Raw genomic sequence first — 7,819 nt, 5'->3', positions numbered from 1 at the left:
TTTAGAATCAAAATCTTAATTTACACTTTTATACTGCAAATTTAAAATAGGAGTAAGTTCTTAGATTACTGGGTAATATTGTGTCAGTTAAAATGTTTTCTGAGTCCTTTGCTATTACAGTGTAGTATGCCTACATCCAATATATTGTTATAAGGTTTAGGTATTAGTAAGGCATTAATTAATAATGTACTGTTACTTTTTCCATTTATCTGGATTGCATGCTAGCACTAGAATCACTAAGGGATTTACAGATGATTATGGTGATATGTTACTTAACTGATACACATAAATTTGAAACATGTATTACATAATACTGTACATTTATTGCATTTAATTTTTGCTTCTATCCCAAAACTGCAATTTTACTGCCATTTTCCCCTCTTCTTTTGCTTTTTTCCCCATTTTGATTTACTATGACATAAATTAAAATATTTGTGAAAAATGATGTGTTGTAATTTTGGTTATACCTCAACATTGTTTAATTCTTGGTTTAAATGTGTTGATTAGTGTGTGGAAAGCTCAAAACATCCCAGACATTATCAAGTTCCCTGTTCCCTTTTCTCCTCAAGCACAGCCAGTATAATGTTATAGTTTGTGATATTTACTTCACTGGTTACTAAATGAAAGCTAGCTAGCTAGTATTAGCTATCAGTGTTTTCAAAATTATTTACAAACAAAAAACTTTGTGAGTGCATAAGTGTATGGGGCATGTGATTTTTTAGTTTACAAGTTTTGATGCGTATCTTAACTCTTGTGTGCTTAGCGAATATTCACAACTCTGAAATCCATGAAATATCCTTAGTCTTTATTTATTCTTCAAACTCGGCAAAATTTCACATTTCTTTAAATTGTCATACAGTATAATCCATTTGTTTTATCACATCTTCTCAACAATTTATTTGATTCTAACATACTGCAATCCCAAAAAAGTTTGTTTTCTCCCAAACTTGCACATCCTAATAATCTTTTTTATATATGTCACTTAACTCTGAACTAGCATACCATTACTGAGCATGCACAGTAAAAACCAATGAGAATAAAGGAAATATAAACATCGTTAAATTTCTACTTAACACAAGTTAAATATAGCAAAAAATATTAACAATTGAGACCTGAAATAAGTCTCCTACAATAAGCATTCACCCCCATTACTGTGAAACTCATAAATTTGTTATTTTGCAAAGAGACATGGAAAGTACATAATTTAGAGCTCTTGCAGATGCCAAGTGTAAAATACTGCCATTGTGAGTGTATTGTAATAAACAGAAATGCAGGAGCAGTACTAAGAACATGCATGAGTTTGTGCAATGAGCCCATTATGGTCCACAAGACCAATAAGAACAGAGATTCTAAAATCATTTGTCGGGCCATATATGTTTGAAACCGCTGGTACACTGCATGCACATTTCTAGGTAAAAGATTTTTACTAAAGGTATAAAGGATGTATCCTTAATGGTATGACCCCAGCAACAAGAAATTATACAGTAACCTTAGTCCTGTCTACACTAACTTCATTCCTGACTAGACATGTGCCTCAAACCTATCTGTTGTCACCTCTCTCAGAAGCTCCCGTCCTAGAGCTCCTAGAAGCTCTCGTCCACAAACCAGGGGCCGAACTAACAGTAACTTCATCTACCCTCCTCTGCAGTCTCAAACAGCAGTGGTAGGTGGTCTCTGGAATTGCCAGTCTGCGGTTTTCATCTGAAAGCTGATTTCATCTCAGCTTTAGCTTTCCATTACTCTCTTGACTTTCTGGCACTAACCGAGGCCTGGATATCTCCACAGAACACAGCTATACCGTCTGCTCTGTCCTCTGCCAATGCTTTCTCTCTCACTCCACGAGAAACTGGCAGGGATGGTGGTACAGGTGTGCTATTGTCTAGGAGATGGTGCTTCATGCTCTCTCCCTGTCTCATCTCAACATACCACCTGCCCATTGGATCCAATCTCTTCCACAATGCTCCAGAACATTTCGCAAGACCTCCTCCCCTTCATCACGACTTTCATCAATGGCTCCTAATCATCTGGATATGTACCAACTTCATTCAAGAGAGCAAGGCTTATTCCCATCCTGAAGAAAGCCATTCTAGATCCCTCTGACATCGGCAACTACTGTCTGGAATCACTTCTCTCTTTCTTTCTAAAATCCTTGAACACACTGTCTACAATCAATGGTCTCTCTACCTCTCACAGAACAACTTTCAAAATCCTAACCAGTCTGGCTTCAAAGCAGCACATTCCACAGAACCTGTCCTTTTGGCTGTCACTGAGAAGCTACATGCTGCTAGATCAGCCAAATTGTCATCAGTCCTCATCCTCTTTGACCTTTCAGCAGCATTTGACACAGTCAACCACAAGACTTTCTTGTCCACCCTCAAAAGTCTCGGAATTCATGGTGCAGCATGGTAGTGGTTTGCTTCCTACCTGGAAGTTCGCTCATACCAGGGGACGTGGAGGGGATTCACATCTACTCCCCACAGACTCACAACTGGTGTTCCACAAGGCTCAGAACATGGTCCTCTTCTGTTCTTACTCTATACTAGATCTCTTGCCAAGGTCATATCCTTACATGGGTTCTCATACCACTGCTATGCGGATGACACTCAACTCATCCTCTAATTCCCTCCCTCAGATCCTCTTGTTTCTGCTCAGATCTCAGCATGTCTGGCAGACATCTCATCATGGATGGCAGCTCATCCGCTGAAACTTAACCCAGCAAAACCGAACTACTGTTCATCCCAGGTAATTCATCACCATGTCAGGATCTTGTGAACTCTCTGATCCCACCTTTGGTTACTGCACGCAAGCTTGGGGTAACCGTGGACAATCAACAGTCCTTTTCCTTTCACATTGCTAATCTGACACGTTCATGCCGATTTCTTTTTTACAACATCAGAAGGATTAATCCATTTTTATCCATCCAGACCACTCAGGTGCTGGTTCAGTCTCTTGTCATTTCGAGACTGGAGTACTGAAACTCACTCCTGGCAGGTCTTCCTCTGAGCATCATCCAACCTCTGCAACTGATCCAGAATGCACCTGCTTGACTTGTTTCCAACCTTCCTAATTTCTCCCACACCACCCCATTGCTATGCTCCCTCCACTGGCTTCCTGTAGCTGCCTGCACCAGATTTAAAACTCTGATACTCGCCTGCAAAGTCAAATATGGACCAGCTCCCACTTACCTCAAATCACTTATCACACCCGCACTGCCCTACGATCCCTCCGAATCTCTGACTGGTGACTGGTGCCACCATCTTTCAGGGTACAAGGAAGACATGCATCAAGATAGTTCTCTGTTCTGGCATCTAGGTGTTGAAATGAACTTCCCCTAGGTGTCTGAACAGCTGAGTCACTGGTGGTCTTCAAATGAGATCTAAAGACGAATCTCTTCCTAAAGTACTCAAATTAGCATTTTTCATTTAAAAAAAAATCTGTATTTCCTTACTATATTACCTCCCAACAGAGTTTTAAGATTGATAATATTTTTAGTCCATAACCTAGTGAACCAGTATTGGAATGTATTTCTTGATAGAGAGTTCAAAGCACTTCTGTAAGTTTCTCTGGATAAAGGCGTCTGCCAAATGCTATAAATGTAAAACATTATAGTAAGTAAAAAATAACAAACAGTATAAAAAGTACAAATTGTTAAGCCACCATGGTCAGCTTCAGTGCTCCTTAGCATGGATTCTATAAGTCTCTGCAAATCTCTGGAAGGATGAACACTCTTCTTTCGAAAGATATTCCATCATAGAGGGAAATCATCAGCTCTTGATGTGGGTAAGTCACCTACATCACCATAAGTTGTTTGAAAGGGTTTCAAGAAAAAAGCCTCTACTCTCATCCAGAAACAAACTCAAGCATCGTCAGTTTGCCAGACACTACTGGAACCAGTGCAGCTATGAGTTGCTACACTGGTGGAGAATGCAGGCAGTGAACGCAGACCAGACCCCTGGCATGGAACCCACACTGAGACAGCTGCTCAAGGCCAGAGTCCAACAGAAGGCAGTCACACAGGGGCCCCGTGCTGCCATCCAAGAGCTGCTAGCAGAGACACCCAGCGCCTCCTCCACAAGATGACTGCCGTGGATAATGTCGAGGCCTTCCTCCTCACATATGAGTGCACCAACATGGCTGGTGCCATTCCACTCCCCATTATTGGAGTACCATTCGAGAGGATGCAAAGCCCAAGACTGCATTCAGTATTGCAGACGGCAACTGGCAGTACAGGGTTCTTCCCTTCAGTCTCCACAGAGCCCAGCAACATTCCAGCGGCTCATGGACATAGTCCTCTGGCCTCACCGGCCCTATAATACTTGGATGATATGGTCCATCTACTCTTGTCCCTGGGTAGACTATATCCATCATCACAGAGAGGTCCTAATTGAGCTCAGGAGTGGCTAATGGTAAACCCCAAAAATGCCATCTGGGACTTACCAAGGCACAGTACCTTGGGTACTGGATTGCTCAAGCCACAAGAGAAGAAAATAGAGACATCCATCCTCCCATGTACCTGGAAGTGCAAGCGCTCCTCTCCTAACTGTTGGCTTCAAGGCGGGGCAGCAGAACAGGACACTAATTGGAAGCAGGAAAGTACAAAAGGGCGTGGCAAAATCAGCAAGGTGAGCTGGTTGTCTCCACACAGAAATGCTGATCAGACACAGACCCCAGTGTCGAGGATCCTGCTCACGCTGCAATGCCACTGAACTGCAATGCCACTACCAAAAAGCTGCCATCTGAGTCCATGACACCCAACCTCTTCTTCTTCTGACTGGCAACACAGCGCATCAAAGACTACATTCCTGCACCACCTCCTGCACTCTCAAACCACTTAAGTTTTATTTATATCTTACTCAGACACACACATACATCATCCACTTTCACTTTGTAAAATAAAGCACTTCTGTTTTCCTAACGACTGCTGTTCTGTGTCTGTGTTCTACCCACCCCAGCTACGTGTTGTTACGTACATTCCCCAAAACCTTGTCATAGACCTTTCCCAGGAGGCTGAGGAGTGTAATTCCCATATAATTGCAATACACCCTCTGGTCCACTTTTTTAAATGATAGGGTCCACAATGCCAGGCAACATGCACTACCGAGATCACCATGCAACACTGAAGAGACGTGTTTAACATACAACTCCAACTTTGTCAAGTGCCTTCACCATCTCCAGTTGAAACTTATCCATCCCTACAGCCTTGCCACTATGAAGGTTTCTAATTACCATAGTAACCACAGCAACAGGGATGGACTCCAAAAAAATAGTAGGTTCACTGGGAGTTAGAGTGCTCCTTCCATTACTCAACAATATAATAATATAACACTCCCTTGCACTTTCTTAGCACAGTTTAATTAAATTTATATTTATATAGTGCTTTTAACATTGAACATTGTCACAAAGCTTTACAGAAATCCAGATCTGGATTTGGTTTTTGATCCCTCATTTCACAAAACAGAGGCTATTGTAGTAAACAGAAACTCCCAGAGACTACATAAGAAAGAATACTTGAGGTGAGCCAGGCTCAAAAGGGAACCCATCCTCTTCTGGGTGACATCAGCTAGTGTGATTATAAGCCATTGCTCATCAACAACTCTAAATATACAGTCAAACAGTGCTGAGTATGTTGGAAAGGTTCCTCAGAACTTTTATTTCATTACATGGGAGTTTTTAGTTTTAAGTCTCCAAGTGGAGTTATCCGCTGGATGATGAATGGGACTTGAGCACAGTTCGTTTTCAGTGACATTTTTAGGATATCCAAATAAGACCATCTACAGCAATCTAGGGTATCCATGTGGTACCACCAAGGCAATCTAAATTTTAGGCAAATTTTAGGCTCTCCATGTGGGACCATCCTGAGTGGCAGCAAAATAGAAATAGACAGGATCAAAAGCAACAGGCCACAGGAGCATCATGTGTAGCTTGACTGAAAGAGAGAGAGAGGGAGAGAGAGAGAAAAAGTGGCAGAGATTATTACGTATGCTCTTGTCATGTAGTACACTAAGTGCAAGCACTGAATCTGGTAGGATTATCTCTGACAGTGTAACTAAAACAGAGAGTCAGAAGGTAACACAGGCATGAGGACTTGTGCCAAACAGTTTGCCAGAACATCTTTCCATCCTTCTGGCTCTCCTATACCTCTCAATTCAATCAAGACAGCCCTCCAAGGGCCTTAATCAAAAGGCTCTTTCTTCAACTTATTATTATTTATTTATTTTATTTATTTTATTTGTATAGCGCTTTTTACAATAGACATTGTCTCAAAGCAGCTTTACAGAAATATCAACATGGTATACAGATATTAAAGGTGCAAATTTATCCCAACTGAGTAAGCCACTGAGTGGCGACGGTGGCAAGGAAAAACTCCCTAAGATGTTTTAAGAGGAAGAAACCTTGAGAGGAACCCGACTCAGAAGGGAACCCATCCTCATGGGTAAACTTGACAGCTTACCTCACCACTAGTGTCAACCAGCACATCCTAGAGTAACTGCCATGATGGGTGACAACAGCCCTCCAGTCACAGGTTTTTGCAGCTGCCTCTATGATTGATGACTTAAATGACTCATTATATGTAATTGTTCAGTCTGTAAAATGAACATGAATGAATGAATGAATGAATGTACAAAAAATATGTTTTTTAAATATCATACCTGTGATGATAATGCTCCACGGCTATGGTGGCTTACCTTTTTGTACAGCTTGCAAGGTCACTGTTACACAAGCTGTACACTCACTACTTTACATTGTAGCAAAGTGTCATTTCTTCAGTGTTGTCACATGAAAAGATATAATCAAATATTTACAAAAATGTGAGGGGTGTACTCACTTTTGTGAGATACTGTATATGCCTACCTCCTGTTGAGTGTTCCTAAATTTGGCCAACTGTTATGAAGAGCTGTTGTATTTTCTTCACCAGGGAAATAATTCTTCTGCCATCCACCACAGTTTTGTTTATCTTCTAGACCTTTTGATGTTTCTGAGCTCACCAGTACATTCATTCTTTTTAAAAATGTACTAAATTGTCCAAATTTTATGTTTTTGCTGTCTCCCTGGTGGATTTATTTTGTTTGATGATGGCCTCCTTCACTGGCAATGACAGCTCTTTGGACTTCATATTGAGCGTTAACAGCAACAGAGATCTAAATGCAAATTTCATACTTGAAACTCTAGACAAAGGGTGTTAAATGTTATCCGGAAAGGGTAAAAAACATACTTGAGTCTATTGAAAGCCTAGACAACTGATTAAACAGGTGGGATCAGATGTGGCTCCTGCTTGTTTGGAATGAAAACCTGCACTCACACCAGCCCTTTGAGGATTACATTAGATACCCTTACTCGAGACTGTTTATTTGCTTACTTGTAAGTGAAATAATGAGTGAATTACACATACCTGTCTAGGAAACTGCAGAGCAGGCAGTTATCCAATTACTTTTTGTTCCTTAATCCTTATGTTCTGTTGAGATTTGCTTCACTTCCTCATTGTTTGGTGTCAGTGATTAAAGTATGAAAATGATCACTATAATTATGAAATAAACCTTTTTTTCCTGCTTCAATGTTCCTTTCCATTTATCCTGAGCTTATTAAGAATAGAAATAAGTGTATCATTAGCTCTTTCATTTACTGAAGTAGGAATGTGCATTTCAGAAAAGAAACTAAATACAGAAATAACCATATCATTTATTAATTTACACAAAATAATTTAAAAAAATTATAGCTGTATATGTTCTATATATGTTATTGAACAAATATAAATAACCCTTTAGTTTGGGAAAAAAAAAATGTTTTCTAAAATAGTAACATTACTATTGTTTGGGGGTCA

This window comes from Ictalurus furcatus, chromosome 3, assembly GCF_023375685.1.
Source record: "Ictalurus furcatus strain D&B chromosome 3, Billie_1.0, whole genome shotgun sequence".
Taxonomy (NCBI): domain Eukaryota; kingdom Metazoa; phylum Chordata; class Actinopteri; order Siluriformes; family Ictaluridae; genus Ictalurus; species Ictalurus furcatus.
The sequence above is the reverse complement of the archived record's forward strand: the minus strand, read 5'-3'. Positions refer to the sequence as shown.